This window comes from Papio anubis, chromosome 9, assembly GCF_008728515.1.
Source record: "Papio anubis isolate 15944 chromosome 9, Panubis1.0, whole genome shotgun sequence".
In the NCBI taxonomy this organism is placed as follows: domain Eukaryota; kingdom Metazoa; phylum Chordata; class Mammalia; order Primates; family Cercopithecidae; genus Papio; species Papio anubis.
The window spans coordinates 97936460-97960612 of NC_044984.1; positions in this window are offsets into that span (position 1 = coordinate 97936460).

A 24153-nucleotide genomic window follows, 5' to 3' on the forward strand; every position below is an offset into this window, starting at 1 on the left:
ATGACATAGTTTATGTTAACAGTGTGATTCATGGTGAATGCCTGCTCTTGCTCTAGGAGGTTGAAGTCTGAGTAGCCAACATCAATCCCGAGGTACTACATGCCAATGCAACTGGCCCCCAATTAAAAATTCTGGACACTCACTCAGGGGAGATTCCTGGTTGGTAGCACTTTACTCAGGCAGTCACACACTATTGCTGGAAGAATGAAGTGTGCTCATGTGATGCCACTGGAGGAGGACACCTAGAAACTTGGGCCTGTTTTTCCCGGACTTTGCCCCAAGCGTTTTTTCCCTTTTCTGGTTTGAATCTGTATCCTTTTACTATAAGGAACTTCCACCATGAGTATTACAGCTTTTCTGAGTCCTGTGAGTTCTAGCAAATCATTCAGCTAAGGGTAGCCTCAGGGACCCTGACAGAGCACCAAAGAGAGTGTTTAAGGCAGAGAAAACAGCAGAAAACAGCAGACTCAAAAGCCCTATGACATCCCTGAGCACCTCAACATGAGAAGTGTAACAAAAGCTGGTTAGGTGGGAATGGAAGAGTAAGCAGGTGTGTGACACTAGGTATCCATATTCTCCCTTCACTGGTGAATGGACATCTGTGATTGTTGTTCACTGTCGGCATTACCACCACATACCATGATGCTTGGCACATCATTGATGCCCAAGATTATCCGTTAAATAAATGAACTATAAATAAGCAAATGAGCGAATGGAATGAATGATCCTCAGCTTCATGTTACATCCTTACAGCAAGTGTAATTGTTATTGGTTATTATTCCCATGATCATCTCTGAATACTTCAAAGTTGCTGGATTACTTGGATGGTACCACTGCCTCAAGACGGTTAAAGCACTAGGGGGAAAAATGCCTCAAAACATTTCAAATCAATTGAAGTTTTTAGATAATTTCCTGAACGTATTGCAGTAATTTATAGAAAATTAGACTTTATCTGCAGGCTAGACTGTAAATTTATGTAAATAATAAAAGCCCCTTATAACTTCTCAAACCCTATGAGTTAAGTATACTGGTCATTAAATGTCCCCATTTTATAGATGAGAAACTACAAGGTTGACTGCTTTGTCCAAAGTCACAAGCAAATTAGTGGCAGAGCAAAGATTACAATTCTGGATTTCTAAATGCAGGTGGAACAGAACCTATTACCTTCAGGGAAAAGCAGCTTGGAGGAAAGGAAGGGAAATGAGGCTTCAAGCCAGAGACAGTGGATGCAAGATCAGGCTCTGATGCTTACTAGCCAAGTGGGGCACACATGGGGCACAGAGACAGTGGATGCAAGATCAGCTTGCTAGCCAAGTGGAGCACACATGGGCCACCTATTAGCAAGACTCCGTGTCTTCATCTATTAAATAAGGCTAATAAAATGTATCCAAAAGTACTAGTTCTTAATCTGGGGATAATGCACTTGTAAGGATCCCTGGGTTCACTTCAGAACTCTTTGAAACCATAAGCAAAAGTCATGTATAAGTTTCTGTGTATATTTTACTGGTACAAGGATACATAGCTTTCATTAAATTCTCAAAGTGGCCTACTGAGCCCAAAGTAGTGAAGAAACAGTCACTATCTCTTTCAGTGGTCAGTCACCAACGGGACAAGCAATGGTTGAATACAGGCCCTGGAGTGTGACTCCCCATGTTGGAATCTGGCTCAGCTATTTGCTAGTCATACGCAAAGTCCATGACTCATCTTTATGAGGGTGAAAGAGGGCATGCCTCATAGTCACTTTGAGGATTCAACAAGATCTCATGCCTGCAAAGTACACAGCATATGGTGCCATCTCAATAAATGTTAGTTGCTGTCATTGTTCCCACATATTTCATCTGCAATAGCATATCTAGGGGTCACTGGGAGTCATCCTTCTCCCTCACTCACATCATTCAATCCACATCAAATCTGGCTGACTTGTTACCTGAAATACTTCTTGATTTATTCACTTCATTTTCATTGAGACTTTTACCTCATGGGATCAGGCCCTATCCCAGCAGATCTCCCTGCTTGATCACTCTGGAATCCTCTCTCCCCCAGGGTGCATTATTAGGCACTACAATGCTAATGTGACTTAAGACCTCAAGGCGGGGGTCTTCACCCTGTGCTCCAAGGAGCCTCTTCAGTGGTTGTGGAGAGGGGGCAGGAGCTCCTGACATTCTCACTTGAACCAGAGCAAGCCCCAACTTTGTGGATTTTGTACATTAGGCTTCCTCCCAGTTTGAAGAAAGGGTTTGCCTTAGTTAGTTTGGGTTACCATAGCAAACTACCATCAACTGGGTAGCTTAAATAACAAACATTTCTTTCTTACAGTTCTAGAGGCTGGAAGTCCAAGATCAGGGTGTCAACATGATCAGGTTCTGGTAAGGGCAGTCTTTTGGTTGCAGACATCCAACTTATCATTGTAAACTCACATAAACAGAAGGAGAGCAGGCTGACTCTCTGAGGCCTTTTCTTATAAGGGTGCAATCTCATCAATAAAGGCTTCACCCTCATGACCTAATCACCTCCCAAAGACCCCACCTCCTAATACCATCCCATTGAGGGTTAGGATTTCAACATATGAATTTGGGTAGGACACAAACATTCAGTCCATTCCAGGGCTGCATTGCTTAAAGCAAACAACAAACAAAAAGACAAAGAACCACACTCATACCCTTTACAAAAATGGAAGATGAGGTCCTAGGCACCATTGCCACCTGGCTCCAGGTGTGGCTTTTGTTGTCTCACTACCCTGTTTCCCTCCTCTCTGCTGATAATAGTACACTAGATGATCTGGGACTTTTCAAATGTTTTGATCTCAAGACCCCTTTCCCTTTTAAAAAAGTATTATGCCTCCTCTTGTTTTGTTTCCTATTACTGCTGAAACAAATGACCACAAATCTGTGCCTTACACAAATTTATTACTTTACAGTGTGGTGGTCAGAAGTCCAAGGCAGGTCAGTACAGCTGCATTCCTTCTGTGGGCTTGAGAGCAAGTAATGATTACATGTTCTGCTGAAGGAGGATTTCTGAGTCAGGACTGGCAAAATCAATTTATTATTGTAAAAGTTCCTTTCCATAGAGCTATAAATGCATCATTATAATTTCCACCTTTTTACACTTTCCAGGGGTCTCACACATTTCAAACTCAATTACTGATGCTGGAGTGTCTTTTCCATGTTGGGGCTGTTGTATTTTCTTCCCTTTCTCATTCTAGTGGTTAGAATAACCAAAATCTTATACCTCAGAACTTCTGCTGAAGTTGTGTAAGTATCTGGCAGTTGGAATCTGGGAATAACTCTGATCAATTCATCATTTCCTGTATACCTGCCGTTGTATTAGCACATCCCCTGCTCTGTTTCCTTCAGTCTTGACAGCAACACTTTGCCAAATGAATTATCATTATCCTCATTCTACCAGTGAAAGGGGGCCATGCAGAGAAGTCATGCAATGTCCCAGTCCATACAGGAAGAACATAGGTTTTGCTGACCGTAGAGAACAGAAATCCTTACCTCAGCATGGCTTACTGCCTCCAGCAACATGATCCTACTATCCACACTCAGCACCAACATGATTTTACCATTTCAGAAACTTCTTGCCAAGAAGATGAAAATCCAAACCCTGCTTTGTTTGTTTCAGGAGCTTTCTGAAAATCCATTTATCCAAATAAGAGATGACTCAGCAAGCCCACATCAAAGGGATAGGCCCTTCCTCAGAATTCTCAGTGGAGCTTATGAAATAACTGCTTACTTTTCAGACTCCCTTCCAAACCTCACCTCCCTATGTGCATCATCAGTCCCACACCATTATACATCAGAGTGTGTCTGTGTCATTTTGGTCCCTACATTGAAAGACTCACATTAACCGGACCCCTAAAATGTTATAACCATTGCCTCTGACACAACACCTTCCCTTCTGTGAAGCTACTTAAAATCTGCCAATGCAGTGAGATCCCTTACTTTAATGAACAAATGATTTGGATTCGCTTGATGAATAAGCTATCTGGAGAGTTTCTTTTAAGAGTCAGCAGTCAATCCCTGGCTTCTAGTGTACCAAGTCTGTGCTACTGATGTGTTATCTCTATGCTCTTCAGGTTCCCTGAACAAGTAAGTCTTCATGGGTACTTGTGTCCAGCAAAGCAGTGAATCGTCTGTAAGTGCATCTCCAGGACTCCTGCCTCAAGGTCAATCTGGTTCTGGTCTAGCACAGGAATGTGTATCCTGGACCAATCCCAGATGTCCTCTGGTTCCCTTGTCAGTTACTATGATATGCTACAGCCAATTGATCATTTGTCTACCCTAGACAAGATCTAGAATTGTTTTGGTGGTCCCAGTTGCACAATAAACAAACCTAGCATTTAAGGGGTAGAACAGAAATGAAATTTCCAGATTTTATGTATCAGTAAGTTTTCACTGCATAACAAATATATTTCCAAATTTCTTTGTGATACAAAAATAGGTATTTCTTGCTCAGACATTTGAGTTCAGCTAGGGTTGGCCTAGGCATTCTGCTGTCTCAGCTCACTCTTGCAGCTGGGAATCCACTGACTGTTAGGTAATCTAGACTAGCTTCAGCTGAGGCTATTGGGATGACTCACCTCTGCTCCACAAAGCTATCATCCTCCAGCAGGTCATGATCCACATGAAAAACTGAGGGAAGACATCCAGGACCTGCTGGAGAGCACATGGAACGAAGCTGGGGCACAGAAAGGGAAAGCAGCAAGAGTCAGGCAGAGATTGACCCCCAAGGAACTTGGAATACCATGGAAAAGGTAGGTAGGGGTGCTTCTCCACTCCCCTCACCCCTGTGACAAACCGCTGACAGCCAAAATGCCAGGGAGCCCCTTTGCCCTTGCAGCCCTAGGCAATGCTGTCAGTGGCAATTTTCAATCTTCCTGGGGATAGAGCACCAAGTGACCAGCTTGGGCAGGTGTGCTCACACTCCCCTCAGACCCACACTGAGACAGCAGGGGCCATACTGATTGTGCATCCATGGTGGGTCACTGCCCTGCTCAGGGAACCTCAGCCCTTCTGTCACCATATCACCACAACCCCCACAAGTATATCCCAGAATATACTCTGACTTTGGCAACCACAGAGGACCAGCAGGTACGTAAGGAGCTGTGGGATTCCTAGAGATCAAGCCATTGGCACAAGTCACCCCAGGGGATGGGGCAACACAGCCTGCCAAAATGCCCCTTGGAACAAAAGAAACACAGTTGCAGTGCTCATCTCTGAAGGGGATGACACCAGCGTCTGGGAATGGAAATAGAGAGGAGGTTATCTTCTGCTCCCCACAATCACTGTTGGGAACACAGCAGAGTCTTTCCCCACTGAGGGCTGGTGCAGCCACACATGGAGACAGTCTGCTTAATGTTTTTACATGGTGACTGCACCCACACTGAAAGTGAGCTCATTGCTGCTCAGACTTGCACGAAGAAAGAGGCTCATCTCCCACTTCCTACATAGAGCAGCATATCAGCAACAGACGGCAGACAAGCCACAGAGTTGTCTTGCTCTGGATTAGAAAAAGAGGCTCTGCCTTGAGGCTATTTCAATGGTAACTTCCAGAAGGATATTTTGCAGAACTCTGTTGAACAGCATTCAGGAACCAAAGGACAGTGATATAGTTTGTGTATTAGTCCCAACTCAAATCTCATGTTGAATTGTAATCCCCAGTATTGGAGATGGAACCTGGTGGGAGGTGACTGGATCATAAGGGTGGATTTCTCATGAATGGTTTAGCACCATCTGCTTGGTTCTGTCCTCATGATAGTGAGTGAGTTCTTGTGAGATCTGTCCGTTTGTAGGTGTGTGGCACCTCCCTCTCTCACACTGTTGCTCCTATTCTGGCCATGTGATGTGCATCTTCCCTTTTGCCTTCTGCCATGAGTGGAAGCTTTCTGAGGCCTCTCCAGAAGCAGATGCCTCTATGCTTCCTGTACAGCCTGCAGAACTGTGAACAAATTAAACCTCATTTCTTATAAATTACCCAGTCTCAGATATTTCTTTATAGCCGTGCAAGAACAGACTAACACAAAATGTCTATATATACTAAAGGTCACAAGCCCTGCAACAGGGGCATGATAGGAAAGTAGATCACATTCCTGTCTAACCAGGATGAGGAGCCGGTATACCCCTGAGACCTCAGTGCATCTCAACAGGAACTCCCCCCACCCCACCCCCAGGGTGGGTGTCTCCACTCATCCTGGGGCTACCCAAGGGCAAGCAAGCTCTTACTCTTAAGCACTACCTACTGAACTGGAGATTGAACCTCACCACCAAATTATAAACCTGCTGTCCAAAGGACATATGCTAGTGCATAAGATAAGCTTCTTAGACACTCCCAGTCCCACAGTAGATAGTGTGTTGGCTCATTTGTCCAGTGCATTTCTATAACAAGCAGCATTTGAGAAAGCCACTGCCCTAAAGCTGTCCATAACCAAGGAACATATACAGAGTGTTGGGTCCCAAAAACACCCAGAAATAAATTAAAATGATCATACACAACATACACCACAGTTATACCCTCAAGGGAAAAAAGAATTAAAAATTTTAAAGTCCTATCTAAATGACAGCAAACTCAAAAATAAGAAGTGACAGCCCATTCAGATGAGAAACAACAGCATAAGAACTCTAGCAGTACCAAAAAAAAAATGTGTTTTCACACCTCCAAAGGATGACACTCACTCTTTAGCAATGGACCCTAACTGCAATGACAATTCTGAAATGATAAAGAATTTGAAATATGAATAGTAAGGAGCTCAATGAGATCCAAGAGAAAGTTGAAAACCAAAACCAATAAACCAGGTAAACAATTCAGGATATGAAAAACAAGATAGATAGATAGATAGATAGATAGATAGATAGATAGATATTAGATAGATAGATGGATACTAAACTCACACAGAACTTCTGGAAATGAAAAACTCACTAACGGAATTTCAAAATACAGTTGAAAACTTTAACAATAGACTAGACCAAGAAGAAGAAAGAATTTCAGAGCTTGAAGAATGGTCCTTCAAATTAACCCAGTCAGACAAAAATAAAGATAAAAGAATTTTTATAAAGTATCTTTGAGATACTTAGGATTACTTAAAGCAACCAAATCTACAACATATAGGCATTACTAAGAAAGAAGAAGAAAAAGTAAGCAATTTGGAAAACACATTTGAGGGAATAATTTAGGACAATTTTCTCGATCTTGCTAGAAATGTAGACATCCAGATATAAGGAATTCAGAGAACACCTGGAAGATACTATACAAAAAAAATCAACAAGGTGTATAGTTGTCAGACTATCCAAGGTCAGCGATAAAGAAAATATCTTAAAAGCAGCTAGAAAGAAGTGTCAAATCACCTATAAAGGACATCCCATCACACTAACAGCAGACATCTCAGCAGAAGCTTTACAAACAAGAAGAGATTATTTTTAGCCTTTTAAAGAAGAAAACAAAAAATGCCAGCCAAGAATTTTATATCCTGCCAAACTTAGCTTCATGAATGAAGGACAAATAGTCTTTCGCCAACAAGCAAACACTAAAGGAATTCATCACCACTAGACCAACTACAAGAAATGCTCAAAGGAGGTCTAAACATGAAAACAAAAGGAAGATACTCATAAAAGCACACATAAGTACAACGTTCATAGATCTTATAAAGCAAGTACAAAACTGAGACTACAAAGCAACTAGTTAATAATATTATGAGAGGAAAAAAACCTCACATATCAATATTAACCTCAAATATGAATGGCCTAAATGCTCTACTTAAAATATATAGTAGATATTTCTAATCCAGAGCAAGACAACTCTGTGGCTTGGTAAATTTGTTTTTAAAAATGAGCACTCACCTTCTGTCTACAAGAGACCCACTTATCAGGTAAAGACATCCACAGGCTTAAAGTAAAGGGATAGAAAAAGCTGTATCACACAAATGAAAAACAAAAAAGAGCAGGAGTTGATGTTCTTACATCAGATAAAACAGATACCAACCAACAACAAAATCAAAGAAGGACATTATATAATAATAAGGGACTCAATTCAACAAGTTTTAACTATCCTAAATATATACACACCCAACACTGGAGCACCCAAATTTATAAAACAAATACTACTAGACCTAGGAAAAAGGGATAAATAGTCACACAAAAATAGTGGGAGACTTCAGCACCCCACTGACAGCACCAGATCATCAATACAGAAAATCAGCAAACTCTGGACTTAAACTATACTCTTGACCAGATGACCGAATATATATATATTTTGAATATATATATATAATATATATATATTTCGAATATATATAATATATATTTTATATATATATATATATATAAAACATTCCACTGAATGACTGCAGAATATATATTTTTCTCAACTTTGCATGGAACATTCTCTATAATTGATCATATGCTTGACCATAAAGCAAGTCTCAATACATTCAAAAAATTCAAAATTATATTGAATATCTTATCAAACCACAGCAGAATAAAATTAGAAATTGATACCAACAGAAAATCTCCAAACCACACAAGTACATGGAAACTAGAAATTTGTTCCTGAATGACTTCTGGGTAAACAATATTATCAAGGCAAAATTTAAAAAATATTTTTGAAATAAATGAAAATAGAGTCACAACACAAAAACCTCTGGGATAGAGCAAAAGCAGTGTTAAGAGGAAAGTTTATAACATTAAATGCCTACATCAAAAAGATAGAAAGATCTCAAATTAACAACCTAATATTGCACCTAAAGGAACTAGAGGAACAAGAACAAACCAAACCCAAAGCTAGCAGAAGAAAAGAAATGAACAAACGCCAAAGCAGAATTAAATAAAATTAAGATGAAAAAAATCATACAAAGGATCAACAAAATGAAAAGTTGGTTCTTTGAAAGGATTAACAAAATTGATAGAACACTGTCTAGATTAACCAAAAAAAAAAAGGAGAGAGAGAGAAATGATTTTTAAAAACACAATCATAGATGATAAAGGTGACATTACAACTGATACCACAGAAATGCAAAATATCATTAGACACTACTATGAACATCTCTAAGCACACAAAGTAGAAAAACTAGAGAAACTGGATAATTTCTGGAAACATGCAACCTCCCAAAATTGAACCAGGAAAAATGGAAATCCTGAACAGACCAATAATGAGTAATGAAATTGCATCAGTAATTTTAAAATCTACCGATAAAAAAAATGAGGACCAGACAAATTCACAACTGAATTTTATCAGACACACTAAGCACTGATACCAATCTTACTGAAACTATTCCAAAAAATCAAGGAAGAAGAATTCCTCCCAAACTCACTCTACAAAATCCATATCATCCTGATGCCAAAATCTGGCAAGGACACAACTGAAAAAGAAAACTACAGGCAAATATCCCTGATAAACATAGATCCAGAGATCTTAACAAAATATTAGCAAACTGAATCCAATAGCACATCAAAAACATAATCTATTACAATCAAATAGATTTTATTCCAGGGATGCAAGGATGATTTAACATACACAAATCAATAAATGTGACTTACTACATAAACAGAATTTAAAACAAAAACCATATGATTATCTTAATAAATGAAGAAAAAAGCATTTGATAAAATTCAACATCCATTCATGATGAAAACCCTCAAAAAACTAGGCATTGAAGGGATATACCTCAAAATAATAAGAGCCATATATGACAAACCCACAGCAAACATCATACTGAATGGGTAAAAGCTGGAAGCATTCCCTGTAAGAACTGGAACAAGACAAGAATGTCCACTCTCTCCACTCCTCTTCAACACACTACTGGAAGTCTCAGCCAGAACAATCAGGCAGGAGAAAGAAATAAAATGCATCCAAATTGGAAAAGAGGAAGTAAAATTATCTATGTTCACTGATGACATGATCTTACACCTAGAAAAGCCACAAGTGTCCTCCAAAATACTCCTAGACTTGATAAACAAGTTCAGTGAAGTTTCAGTATATAAAATGAATATACAAAAATCAGTTGCATTTCTATATACCAGCAACATTCAGGAAGAGAACCAAAGCAAGAACTCAATCCTATTTATAACAGCCACATACAAAAAATACCTAGGAATATATTTAAACAAAGAAGTAAAAGACTTCTACAAGGAGAATGACAAAACACTGATGAAAGAAATTGTAGATGACACAAACAAAAAATCCCATTCTTATGTATTGGAAGAGTCAATATCATTAAAAATAACCATACTGCCTAAAGCAATATACCGAATCAATGCAATTCCTATCAAATTACCAACATTATTTTTCACAAAATTAGAAAAAAACAGTTCTATGACTCATATGAACCAAAAAACAGCCCAAATAGCCAGTACAATCCTAAGCAAAAGAACAAAGCTAGCATCATGTTACCAGACTTCAAACTATACTACAAGGCTATAGTAACCAAAACAGCATGGTACTGGTGCAAAAATAGACCAATGGAACAGAATAGAGAACCTAGAAATAAAACCACATACCTACAACCAACTAATTTTCAACAAAGTCGACAAAAATAAACAATGTGGAAAGGACACCACCCTATTCAATAAACAATGCTGGGAAAACTGGCTAGCCATTTGCAAAAGAGTGAAACTAGATTCCTATCTCTCACCACATACAAAAATTAACTCAATATGGATTAAGGAATTAATATAATACCTGAAACTATAAAAACCCTAGAAGAAAACCTAGGAAAAACTCTTCTGGACATTGGTCAGCATTTAAAATGTAAGTGCAGCTGCTTTACAGAGAAATGCTGCCTCTAGGATGCAGAGCCTGGCCTTTATCAGGCTGAGCTGGGGTGGCTCTGGGCAGAGGGCAAAAGCTGCTGCTCCACCCCTGAATGCAGCCCTCTGGCCAAATAATTTATGACTAAGACCTCAAAAGCACATACAACAAAACAAAAATAGATGAATGGGACCTAAATGAGCTTCAGCACAGCTGAAGAAACAATCAACAGAGTAAACAGACAATCTACAGAATGGAAGACAATATTTGCAAACTATATATCCAACAAAGGACTAATATTCTGAATTTATAAAGGACTCAAACAAATCAACAAGAAAAAAAAAAAAAAACCTCATTAAACAGTAGGCAAAGGACATGAACAGACACTTCTCTAAAAAAGACATGCAAGAGGCCTTGTTGGCATGAAAAAATGTTCAACATCACTAATCATAAGAAATGCTAGTTAAAACCACAATTAGATGCCATATCACACTAATCAGAATGACTATTAATAAAAGTCAAAAAATAACAGTTGTTAGAATGCAGAGAAAAGGGAATGCTTATACACTATTGGTGGGAATGTAAATTAGTACAAACCCTGTGGAAAATAGTATAGAGATTTCCCAAAGAACTAAAAATAAAACTACGATTTGACCAAGCAATCCTACTACCGGGTATCTACCAAAAGGAAAAGAAATTGTTATATCAAAAAGGTATCTGTACTTCTATGTGTATCATAATATTATTCATAATAGCAGTCATGGAATCAATCTAAGTGTCCATCAACGGATAAAGAAAATGTGGTGTATATACCATAGAATACTACGCAACCATGAAAAGGAATGAAATCATGTCCTTTGCAGCAACATAGATAGAGCTGGAGGCTATTATCCTAAGTGAAAAAACTAAGAAACACAAAATCAAATACCACATGTTCTCACTTATAAGTGGAAGCTAAACATTGGGTGTCCATAAACATAAAGATGAAAATAATAGAAACTAGGGACCCCAAAAGGGAGGAGGGAGGAAGGAAGAGAAGGACTGAAAAATTACTTATTGGGTACAATGTTGACTGTTTGGGTGAAGGATTCACCAGAAGCTCAAATTTCACCATTACACAACATATCCATGTAACAAACTTGCACATGTACCCCTTGAATCTAAAATAAAATAGTTTTTTTAAAGCAGCTTAAGCACAAAATTTAGAACCAGGAGGAAAATTTAAGTCATCTCTATCAGCCTCCTTGTTTAACAGATAAAGGCGCTGGGATCCAAGTAACTGAAAAGACCAATTCAAGGTTGTATCGTTTTTGGGGACAGAATTGAGTCTAAAACTCAGGTTTCCTAAAACCTAATCATTATAAAGTCCACTATTGCACTGATAATGTTTGCTATAGCATGTAGAAGAAAGTCATTTGGGGCCAACTTATGTTTGCAGCACTTTAAATTGAGATGAGAGAAGAAGTCCCCTGTCATTTCATGTAGCACTAAATACATGCTCCTCCAGAAAGACAATGCGTTCACAAAACGATTTGCTTATTCAAGGCCAGGGATTTCCTCAAAACATGCGTATGACACACTACCACCCTCATTTGCAAAATCCAGGAGAATTCATACTCAACATCCATGTTGAGGAGGGCGCACTCACGCCTCCCAAGGCAGCCTGCCCTGCTTCTGTTCAAATAGAGCTTCCTTTTATTGACAGCAATTGCACCAACTGAGCGACTCTTTTGAGCCACACAACAAAAAGACACGAAAAGAGGCAGCTTTCAAGATATAATCTATGGGTAAGACCGCCCCTTCCCAGGCAAGCGGGGAGGCTGTCAGCTGTCGGCCGGCCGCAGGACTGCATTCCAGGGTGGAGCAGCAGCCTGTGCCCTCTGCCCAGAGCCACCCCACCCCAGCCTGATAAAGGCCAGGCTCTGCGTCCTACAGGCATCATTCCTCCGCAAGGCAGCTGCACTTAGGTTTTAAGGCGTCCCATTGTACTGTTGATTTAATGAGGCCTCTCAGGCACTGTGTTTGTAAATGACAGTCATCATAATGCCAAAGCCCCAGAGACACAAACATCTTGTGTTCTGCCCTCTGAGAAGCTTGAACTATTAAAGGAAATTTGTTTTAATTTAAAAATAAAATATAATCATAGTAATACCCACATTACACTCTCGTGGATTTTATTAATTCTCCTCTATTCCAAACAAGTCATTATGGCAAATAAGAGTATAGACTTTGGATACAGAAAGAAGTCCTGACTTCACACCTGCTAGTTGGGACAAGTTATTAAGCCACTTTGAGCCTCTATTTTCTAAGTCATAAAAAGGATATTAAAATCATACCTTCCTCGAAGTGCTACTAGAAGGCTGTGTAAGATAATAAATGGACAATACTCAACATGGCTCCTGGTAAATACATGTGATACTGAAAAACAATAGCCCAAAACTATTTTATGTATCACTATTACCTAAACTTCCTCTTTGCCTTTCTGTACTAAGTCAAAGAAAATAAGTTGCTATTTGGAAAGTGTGATTAGAGCAGTGATTGACACATGATAAATGATATATAATTGTCAGCTATTATTATTATTATTATTATTATTGAACAAGAAACAAACTACAGAGCCTTTGGAATCAGAACTGAATTGATTTGACCCATGTGATTAACTAATGGAATTCTCTGTTCTGAAATTTTGAGAGGAAAAGGAAGATGAAACCTTACAAGGAATGGAGGTGGAGTATGGTTAGCAATAAGCTAGACCAAAGATAGACAAACTAGCACCCAGAGGGCAAATCCTGCCCACTCCCTATTTTTGTAAATAAAGTTTTATTGAAGCTGTTTTTGCATTACAGTTACAGAGTTGAGTCGTTGCAAAAAAAGACTTATGATGACATACAAGGCCTGAAATATTTACTCTCTTGCTGTTTACAGAGAAAACTTCTTGAGCCCTAGGCCAGGAAGAAGGAAACAGGCCTAAAACAACATCTGGCACATAGTAGGTCATCAGTTTCCATTTGTTTTTAAAAATTAACAAATTGGATAAATGACTAGGCAGGAAACAGCTGATTTATCATTGGTCCTGACCTACCCAGGTCTTCATGAAGTCACGACCACTTCATACTGATGTGTCAGCTCTATTATTGTCCTAGGGAATTCTTTGAGCCATTGTTGGGAATGAATAGGGCATAAATATCACTTGTAAATCAGACGCAATGGTACTGAGTTCCTGATAGTCGGCTCCAAGTGCTGCATGCTCTGCCTGATTCAAGCAGAAGGAGAGAGGAAGCTAGTAATTGCAGAAAATACACTGAACTTTATATCGAGATAATATGAAGAGTAGAGAGCAAAGCGACAGACCACAGTATAAAGACTCTAAAATAGTACATTTATCTCTAGTTGTAGCAAAGGAAATGGATACATCTGATCCCAATCCTGCTTAACTCTACAGAGTATAATTTTAAAAAACAGACCTCTACATTCAGAGAGGTCAATCAATGAGCAAAGAACAAAAACAAGAAAAAGGCTGGAGTTCAGATTTGGTTAGGGTTTGGGTTGGACTACATTATTAGAACATAATTGTCTGCTAAAACTTCTGCCAAAGTTCCTAGTTCAAATGTGAATGCCTGGCCATCCCGCTTTGATCTCTGTATCCACCCGCAGAGCTTAACACATTGCCCAGTACACAGGGGGCCTTCAGCAAAACCAGATGAATGAGCAACTGGAATAAGTCCTCAAAGACCTCAAAGAAGTAGTAGACCAGCTGTCCCACATGACTACTGGGCAGTAAAGTCAATGCCTGATGATGTCTTTGCTTAAGTCTGGAGTTAGACTCCTTGTTTCATGACTTGCCCGAATAATTTGTCATTGGCTTCCTAGCAACTCTCTCACCTTCTTGTATTAGTAACTTAAATTTTGTCTGAGAATCAGCTCCTTTGCCATTCTCAGCTGTGTGGTTTGACTAATTCCTCCTTTCCAGTCCCAGAGACGGATCCCAATTGGTTTTCATATATCCCATCCCTCTAGTCACATCAGTAATCTATTTGATAAGAAAAACACCATCATTTTCATGGCTTTATGATCATAAGGGTTTATTTCTTGTTCATATGAATGGATCCTAATTGAATGACCCTGTTCCATGCAGTGATGCTGGGACCCAGGCTCCTTCTATGAGGTTGATCCACCCATCTTAAACATGTGGTTGTGGTTCAGCCCTGGGGGTCATCTTCACTCCAGTCAGCCAGAAAGGAAAGAAAGCATCAGGATCATGTCACTTCTGCCCACATTTATTAGCCAGAATTCTGTCACATGGCCAAATCTAACTGCAAGGGAGGTTGGGAAATGTGGTCTAGCTTCTGCAGAAGGAAGGATAACTTGATTTGGTAAACAGTGAGTTAGTCTGTGCCACAGATGGGCATTAAACTTAATCAGAGCCAATAATGCACGAAGACAGGTTTGCTGGGGATTCTGGGGAAAATAATCATTGCATGGAAATACATTTACTAGGGGTTATTTTCCCCAGAATTGCAAACTCTCTTTTCCCATTCACTGGGTGAAGGGAGGAAGTGTCCCTTAAATCCTGAGGGCTGTTGAGTAGCCTGAGCATAGAGCCAACCTGGAAGAAGCAGAGCTGAGACACAGATACTGAGGACATCATTCAAAGCCTGAGTCAAGCCGTGCCTGAAGCCAGACCTATCTCTGAAATTTTCATTTGTGTGAATCCATAAATTCCCTTTTGGTTTATGCCAGTGACTTGGGTATTCTCTCTCTTGCTACTAAAATTGTCTGAGTTGGGGGCTGGGCACGGTGGCTCAAGCCTGTAATCCCAGCACTTTGGGAGGCCGAGACGGGCAGATCACGAGGTCAGAAGATCGAGACCAGCCTGGCTAACATGGTGAAACCCCGTCTCCACTAAAAAAATACAAAAAACTAGCCAGGCGAGGTGGCAGGCCCCTGTAGTCCCAGCTACTCGGGAGGCTGAGGCAGGAGAATGGCGTAGACCCAGGAGGCGGAGCTTGCAGTGAGCTGAGATCCGGTCACTGCACTCCAGCCTGGGCAACAGAGCGAGACTCTGTCTCAAAAACAACAACAACAACAACAACAAAAAACAAAAAACAAATTGTCTGAGTTATATCATTATTGTCAGCCATCAGTGAATTCTATCCTCCTCTCCTCCCAATTCTGTTGATGGTAAAGTGGCAGCAGAAGGAAAGATTAAGAGTTCAGAATCTGCAGCCAAAGAACCTAGATTTGAACCCCAAACTACAGCTCTTGTCCTTAGGCATATCATATCTTTGTGCCTCCATTTGTCCATAGATAAATGAGGAATAATAATAGTACCTACCTCATAGGATTGTTGAAGATTGATGAGGCAATTTATGCAAGTGCTGAGAATATGCATGACACTTAATACAACTATAGAAATATTTACGGTTATTACTATGCAGATGAACCAGAGCCGTGTTGCTTCCTTTGCCCTGACTTCAGCCGAAGAAGGCATCTCCCTTTTCAGCTCCGTGATGTTACCCCTCCACCTCTCTCCTCCTTCTCTTGCCTCTCAAACCCTCTTTTCCTCCACGCTTGCTCTTCCTCCTATCTTACTGGCATGGACTGTATGGGAAAAATTATTATGTCACTACCCAAAACAAGTTGATTGGCTCACCCTAGATGAAATGAACTTTCTGGACCCTAGAGATGCCATGTATTAGCAACCAGAGAGACAAACACAAGCATAGACAATCAAAGACCGAAAGCTGCATTTCCCATGTGTAACCGAAAACTCTCTCGGAAGGTGACAGGAGGGCACCCAAGTGCAAAGTTCAGAATGCCCTCTTCATGCTACTAAAATGTAACTGGCATGAACTACTTCACAAACCAGAGGCAATTGTTTATTATCTTAAATCACCTCCCTAGGCCCCATGAACCTTATTTGACAAGAACTTCAGTATCTCTTTCTAGACAAGTACACCCCACCCCACCTTTGGAGAGTTGACAAACCCCAAGGGATTGTATAGTCCGAAAGGGGTTTCAATACAGCTCCCCTGCTCAGGCTGGGAGAAAGAGTGAAGTGCTGTCATTGCCCCTTGCCACCACACGGGGTCACTGTTAAGGACGGATGCCGCTATCGTGCCCGCTGGTCCCCGCTCAGCACTGGAGGTTTCCTGCTTCTTTGAGGGAAGCCCGCCCTCGTGCCAGGTGTAACTAAGGGCGCCTGCTTTTCGGATGGGCTCTTTCAGTTCACACGCAGCGCCGCCTTCCAGAACGTCAGCCAACCCCAGGCTCACCAAATCAGGATTCATGCTTTCAACTAACTCTGCAGGAACAGAATCACCGTCCACCTTTTCCCTGACAACTTTACCATTTTAAAAAGCAGTCGCATTCTGGCCCCCTTCCCTCCTGAGGGTGAAGTGCCCTTCGATGGGCCATTGCCCTCTGTGGTTCCAGGAGGCACCTCTCCCGCTACAGAGAAAGGAAAACGACACATTTAAAATCAAGCAGCTGGTCCCACCACATGGTAGTCACTCTCCTGCTAACTCCTGGGCAGAAAGAGAAGTGAGAGAGGACAGGGAATGAGGCATCTGCAGCGCGACTTCCGCACCCCCAGCCCCACCCATGGTTTTTGTCTGTGGGCTCTCACTTCAAGAAATTGTTCAATTTGGGAGGCCAAGGCAGGTGGATCACGAGGTCAGGATATCGAGACCATCCTGGCTAACACAACGAAACTCCGTCTCTACTAAAGATATAAAAAATTAGCGGGGCGTGGTGGCACACGCCTGTAGTCCCACCTAGTCCGGAGGCTGAGAATCGCTTGAACCCGGGAGGTGGAGGTTGCAGTGAGCCGAGATCGTGCCACTGCACTCCAGCCTGGGCGACAGAGCGAGACGGTCCCCCACCCCAACCCCCGAAAAAAAAAATTGTTGTGCCTGCCGATAGAATCCCTTGGTTTAATTTTACTAAAACTACAAGACAAGGAAGAAAATATAGCTTTTATGTTTATTTTTCCTAAAGTCTATTGACCCTCCTTTTTGGACTGCATAATCCCCTGGGGTGTGTGGACTATTAGAGGTGGCTCCTACGCCTTTAAGAGCAAAATCAGCCATTATTCAAAGACACTTAATCTTTTTTTAACTTTTGTTTTCTACCTAATCTGTTTCCCAAAGCATGAAGTAAGTGCTTTTTCCCATTATATTTTTTTCAATAACCTCTATGCATACAAAATTTAGGTAATCATTAAAATATGCAAGGTATTATAGTAAATGCTTGAAATCGGTGGTTTGTTTTTGGTTTTGGTTTTTTGAGACAGAGTCTTGCTCTGTCGTCCAGGCTGGAGTGCAGTAGCGTCATCTCGGCTCACTGCAACCTCCACCTCCCAGATTCAAGCAATTCTTCTGCCTCAGCCTCCCAAGTGGCTGGACTACAGGCAGGTACCACCACACCTGTCTAGTTTTTTAGTAGATACAGGGGCTCATCATGTTGGCCAGGCTGGTCTTAAACTCCTGACCTCAGGTGATCCACCCACCTCGGCCTCCCAAAGTGCTGGGATTACAAGCATGAGCCCCTGCACCTGGCCCTTGAAGTCGGTGTATTCTTTAAGAGTAGGATTGATTCATCAGATTTTTGCTTTTTCAACTACCAGAGAGGGTTTTTTTTCTTGTTTTTCTTTCCCACAATTTCTACTGTTCTGTCTTCCTCCCTCATTTTTTTACTCTTTTTACCCTCTTGATCCTTCAATTTTTTTGCTCCTGTGATCATTAGCCATATTAAACTGAAATGTTTTAATCAATGCATTTATTTAATAAAATGTAATATTCTCCGTTCTTTAAGAAATTGCTTTAGTGGAACTTTTTTCTACAGTAGGCACAAAAAAAATACCAAAGTAATAAAATGTATGAGCTAAAACCATAAAACTTAGGAAAAACATAGCAGAAAAGTCTTGTGACATTAGATTTGGCAATGATTTCTTGAATACAATGCCAAAAGCAGAGGCAACAAAAGTAAAAATAAATTGTACTTCATCAAAATTAAATACTTTTGTGCAACACGGAACACTGTCAACAGAGTGAAAAAGCAACCCACAAAATGGGAGAAAATATATGTACATCATATGCCTGATGAGGGATTAATTCAAATATGTAAAAAATCTCCATAACAAAAAACAACCAGATTAAAATGTGGGCAAAGGATTTTATTAGACATTTTGCTGAAGAAGATAAACAATAAGTACATAAAAAGATATTCAGCATCATTGATCATTAGGGAAATACAAATCAAAACCACAGTGAAATATCACTTCACATCCATTAGGATGGTTAATTTCAAAATAACAAAGGTTGGCAAGGATGTGGAGAAATTGGAACCCTTGTGCACTGTTCGTGAGAATGTAAAATGGTGCAGCCACTATGGAAAACAGTACAGTGGTTCCTCAAAAATCGAAACATAGCATTACCGTGTGGATCCAGCAATTCCATGTCCAGGTATATACTCAAAATCATTGAAAACAGGAATGCAATGAGATATTTGTACACCAGTGTTCCTAGCATTATTCACAAAGCTAAAAAGACATTCTACTAGCTGAACTAAAAGAACACAAAATAACATATATGATTCCACTTACATGCAGTACCTCAAATTCAGAGACACAGAAAGTGGAATAGTGGTTGCCAGCATCTAGGGGAAAGGAGAAGAAGGACTTACTGTTTAATGAGTACAGAATTTCAGTTTGGAAAAGTGAAAAATATCTGGAGATGGATGGTAGCAATGGTTGCATAACAATGTGAATGTTTTTAATGCCATCGAACTATACACTTACAAATAGTTAAAATGGTAAAATTTGTGTTGTCTATACTTTACCACAATAGAAATAGAAAAGAAAATGAATGGCTTTCTGACTTAGGTATCCTTAAATTATATTTTTCTTAGGTTAATAGTCCTCGAAGAGAAAGAGAAACAAAAGAAAAATGAAAAAAGGAAAGAAATTTTCTCCACAAAACTCAGAAAAGCTACAGTCTTAAGAAGTCAAAACTATAATGGGCTTGAGTTGAAGACTCCAAGGATCTTTACAGTTATGTGACCTGTCCAAGGTTACACAGCTCACTAATGAGAGAGCCAAAACTAAAACTCAGGAGAATGTGTGACTTATTTGTGATTTTTTCACACCTCAGAGTAAGAAGTTGGGAAAGATCCCTTCCAAATGATTTTTTAGGTCTTGCCTGGCAGTCTATGACAACTCCGTATCTCCTCTGTCTCCAGCAACATGTCCCTGGGCAAGGAGTCCTGAAAAACTAAATGCCACCCAAACCACTGAAGGCTCCAACTCTCGAGGACAGACCCTAGCGAGAGGACTCCAGTAGGGATCATGGGGAATGAAAATGTTACAGTGAGAAGATGGGTAGAGTTGGGGTATAAGTCATTGATTTGTGGGATCACAATATTTGTGATATACTTGAAATTACTTAGGATAGACAATATGGCATATATTCATGTGTGTATGTATGTGTGTGTAAGTTTTCACCTTTATCATAGGGACCTGGTTAAAATTTCTCTCTCTTCCATCTGGAATACACACACTAGGAACAGTTAACATTTGAAAGCTTTCAAACAGAAGCCCACAGGCCAGAAGTAACCACCATTTCAGGTCAACACCAGGTGGTGAATTAATTAATGTGATATAGATAGAGGTGGTTTTTAAATATCAAAATTCATGGCAATTATTATCAACTTTTCCTTATGTACTGGACCATTTCCATAAGCATATAAAAATGCTGTTGTTTTTCTTTAAAACAATCTTTGACTCCTTTCTAACCCCCACCTTCTCCAATTACTGCCTTGTTTCTTTGCTCCCATTTTGCTGTAAAACTCAATTCAAAAGAGGTCTACTCTGTCTCCAATTTCTCTTCTCAATTCTTTCTTAACTCTACTCCATTCTGGAGAGGTGGTCTTTCCCTACATCTCCACTGAAATTTCCCTTGTCAAATTCATAAAAAACCTCTAAAGGCATAGCCTCAGCCCTTGTCTTCCTCCATGTCTCATCAATCGACGCAGGTGAGCACAGCATCATTCCCACTTCCTGACCTAGTTTTCCTGCAGCTTCTCATGTCAGTGTCCCCGGAACTCAGCCTACTCTCTACCTACTCTCATTTCCTTGGTCCCAAAGCTTTACATATGACCTAAAGTTCTGATGTTTCTCAAACATGTATATCCAGCCCAGGCCTCCCTCTAGAACCCCAGACCCATGTATTCAACTCTTCCTTGCCTTCTCTTTTTGAATATCTAACAGACATGTTGAACTTTTTACATCCAAATCTGAATTCCTATATCTCTGTGCAGAACCCTGCTTCACTCACACCTTCCTGTCTCAGTAGATGGCAACTTCATTCTTTGAGATACTCAGGTGGCTGAAAACCTTGGAGTCATTCTTGATTCCTCTCTTTCTTACACACCCAGCATCCAAACTATCAATAAATTTTTTGGCCCTCCTTGTGAGATATATCAACAATCTGACCCCTTCTCACCACCTCCCCTGCTCCTACCATCATCTAGCACCTGGTTCTTTGCAGTAGACTGTTGAGAAGCAATTCCACTTTCTTCTCCATGGTCTGTTCTCAATACAGCAGCTGGAATGATGGTTTCCTAATAAAAGCCAGATTATGTTTTTCCTGTACTCAAAAGCATACAATGTTTCCCACCAAGGCCCCTTACCCTCCATTTCCCATTACCACTTCCGTCTAAGGGCCTCTCCTTTCTCTGTTCCCTCTACCCAGAAAGTCCTCCTCCGAGATATCCATATGGCAAACTTCCTCACCTTTAAGTCTCCCTCATATTTCACCTTTCATGAGGATCACCCTGACTGCCCTGTCTAGTACACATTTTCTAGCTCTCCAAAATCCCCTTACCCAGCCCTTCTGTCTCTGTCTTGAAATTCTTAATACTTTTTTTTTTTCCAAGGAGCCCTGCCTTTTCATTTTACACTGGGCCCAAGTTATGTAGCCAGCCTGCTTAGAGATCTCTACTTACCTCACCGTTTTCTGATTTGTAAAACAAAGACAATAATAGTATTGTTAAATTAAATGAAGCCTAAAGCTGCCTACTTACATATTTTTAATTTGGCCTAAAGGTTTCTTCGTACAGAGTGAACTATAACCTGACCTGATGTGGAATCTACTCTTGTGCCAATCACCAAGTTTTAACCAATCGAAGGGAGCCAACTGTTTAAACCGTGCTCAAATAAGGCAAATGCCCAGCTGTAACCACTTCAGCTGTTTCTGTGCCTCACTTCCGTCTTCTATACATCACTTTCCTTTTTCTATCCATAAATGTTTTTTGATCATGCAGCAGCATGAAGTCTATATGAACATACTTTGGTTTGGGAGACTGCCCAATTCATGAATCAATTAAACTGTTAAATTTAATTTGTCTAAGGTTTTTCTTTTAGCAGTAGGTTCCCCATAGGAGATTTGAGAAGATTAAATAGTAAAATAGATGGAAAGTGAAGAGTGCATGACAATTACTTCTAAATTCACCCAACAACAATGTGTTGATTGCCTGCTATGGAGCAGGCGCTGTTCTAAGCACTGGAGGAATGCTGTGGAAAGTTGCTTTCATGGATCTTACACTTCCATCGGGGAAGATCCACAGTAACAAGATACCATTATATTCTATCACGTAGAATATGCACTACGAGGAGAAAATGGAGGGGTGCAATGCAGCAGCTTAATGACCACATCAGCTTGAGTACTCAGGGGTGACTTGTCCATGAGGCGACACTTAAATGATAACTGATGCCAAGGAAGGAAGAATCAATCATGCAACAATCAGAAGGAAGAGCATTCCAGGCATAGGGGACAGCTAGTGAAAATGCCCAAGATGAGAATTAACTCTGCGTGTGAGAGACACAGAATAAAGGCAGGGTGGGTCTAGCAGGGTAGCTTATAAACTGTTTCAGGATGAAGCCAGAGAGAAGATTCAGGTTAGATAAGACCCAAAACCACAGACAAGGGGTTGATGCTTGATTCCAAGCCATGGAAGAGTTTTAAGCTGGAAACACTTGGTCTTACATGTATCTTTGAAGATAATTCTGACGACTTTTTGCAGAATGAATTTTTCGGAGGCAAAGTGGAAGCAGGCAGGTCAAGTAGGATGCTCCCGCAATAATATAAGCAACAGATGATGGCATAGACCAAGGGGGGAGTGGCAGGAATGTAGAGAAGTTGTTGGATTCATGATAGGATTCTACCTATTGAAGGTAAAAATCAACAGGAATTTCTGATATTGGTAGTGGGAAAAAGAGATCACTCTTGAGCAATTGGATGGATAAATGTTCACTATGACTATGTAAATACCAAATCGTTAATCTCTGCCCACTATGAAATAACATCCTGACCGGAAAAGTGTGCTGAGTATGGTGAGCCCCCAGTACATGCTGATGGATTGAACAACTGAATGAATGGGGGAGGGAAGATGCTGAAAGGGAAGTTGAGCGGGGAGCTGAAGAGAAACTTTGCCTACTTTACAATTTTGCTTAGAGCCAGACCTGCTGACTGGTCTCCACAAAAAGGAAAAACAAAAATCACCAGAAAAGAAAGTTTGCTGTGTGGAAAGATTTAAACTAACAAAGGAAAAGGAAAGGGCCATGAGGGCAGGGAGACACGTGTTTGGACACATCCCCTGCTTGGAAGGCTGACTCCTGAAAAGACCAGGATCTGATGAGTGTGCAGGAAACCCTATTGCCCTGTCAGTTCCTACTAACAACCGGGTGCATTTATTTCTCCTCTCAAAGCATGAAGCAGAGGAACCAGAGAGGGTGCCAGGGCCAAGTGAAGGCATGGACATATATTCATTGGCTCATCTGGCCCTGTCTGCAGGATGGAAAGCTTTACACAGAGGCAGCACCCTGACTCTGTGTACATCCTACCTAGAGAAAGAAACATTTCAACTGAAACTGACAGTCTCTTGAGCCCCGGTATCTGATTCTCACAATAATAACCCTCCTAAAAAATTCAGTCCCTGAGAAATGGCAATGGACTGAAAGAGTGCCTCTCTATGAAGATTAGAAGTTTAGAATGTTTTTCTAATCATGAACAGTGCTAAATAGGTATCTGTTAGGATAAACCATATGAAGTTGCTAGGGTTAGTCCATTTTTTATCTAAAAGAGTAACTATTTCATGTGGTTCAACCTGATATCTGTCTCTGCAGGCTGATGAAATGCTTTGGGCAAAATACCACCATAACAATAAATCTTACTTTGAATATGTCCCCACTACTCCTTCTACCTCAAAATCCTAGAATGTTTCTGTGTGTTCTTTGAGAAAGTAATTTTGGGGATTCAAGCAATTTCTGATTCCCTGGGGGAGAAAATAACAACTATATTCCTCGACAATGTACCCAGCATTCAAACCAACCATCAAATGCTCAAAGCTTAAAGA